The sequence below is a fragment of the Eimeria acervulina genome, genomic scaffold, assembly GCF_000499425.1.
Source record: "Eimeria acervulina Houghton genomic scaffold, Eah_scaff267, whole genome shotgun sequence".
NCBI classification, from domain to species: domain Eukaryota; phylum Apicomplexa; class Conoidasida; order Eucoccidiorida; family Eimeriidae; genus Eimeria; species Eimeria acervulina.
Genome location: NW_013549949.1, coordinates 15543 through 16615, shown reverse-complemented (window position 1 = coordinate 16615; position 1073 = coordinate 15543).

The window sequence follows — 1073 nt, the reverse complement described above, 5'->3', positions numbered from 1 at the left end:
CATATAGATATATAGAGATTGATAGAGACAGTCGGAGGGCGTGAAGGAGAAACAGAGAGAGACACACAGAGAGACAGAGGGAGACAGAACGACAGAGACAGACAAAGAGACAGACAGAGAGAGAAAGAGAGACAGAGAGACAGACAGCGAAACAGGAAGAGAAGAGAGAGACAGATATGCAAGAGATACATATATAAATATATATATATATATATATTTGTATATATGTATTATTATATTGCCTTCTCATTCAAATGGTTTTATGCATACACCTGAGAGTCTGTCAATCAGATTTTGTTTTTCAAATGCCTAACAAAAACAAACAAACGAACGAACTGCTATGCGCGTCTCTGCATGCATGCATGAATGCATGCATGCATGCATGTATCTAAATGCATGCATGCATCTAAATGCATGCATGCATCTAAATAGTGTGCGGCGCCGATCTATGTACATCAAGGTGTATGCGCATACACCTCAAGCTAGACACGTTTAAATGTCTTCCTGCTTGCATGCATGCATGATGCATGCATGCAAGCATGCATGCATGCATGCATCTAGCATCTAAATGACGCTAATCTACGGGGCCATGTACGCCAAGATAGACACGTTTAAATATCCTCCTGCATGCATGCATGCATGCATACATACATGCATGCATGCATACATGCATGCATGTGTGGTGACACCACACATGCATGCATACATGCATGCATGTGCGGTGTACGTACACCTGAAGCCACACACACGGAGGTGTCTCAAGCCCCATTTTTACTCTTATTACTAAAAAGAAATGAATAGCGGGGCTCCTCCGCATTGCTTCGGGCCCCTGAGGAGACAGCATCTACCGCGCTTTGCTGCTGCTGTCTCTGAGCCTTCTTAAGCTCAGCAATACTCTCCTGCATGAAAGTGAGTCTCCTGCGGGGTATATGGGGGGCCCCCCTGGGGGCCCCCCCTGAGGCCCCTGCTGCTTCGATGCTGGGGGCCTCACCAAGTGATTGGCGCTTAGAGGAGGCCCTGCTGCCTTTTATATATTTTTTCTTGCGAATGCAAATACCTAGGAGACCCTCTGC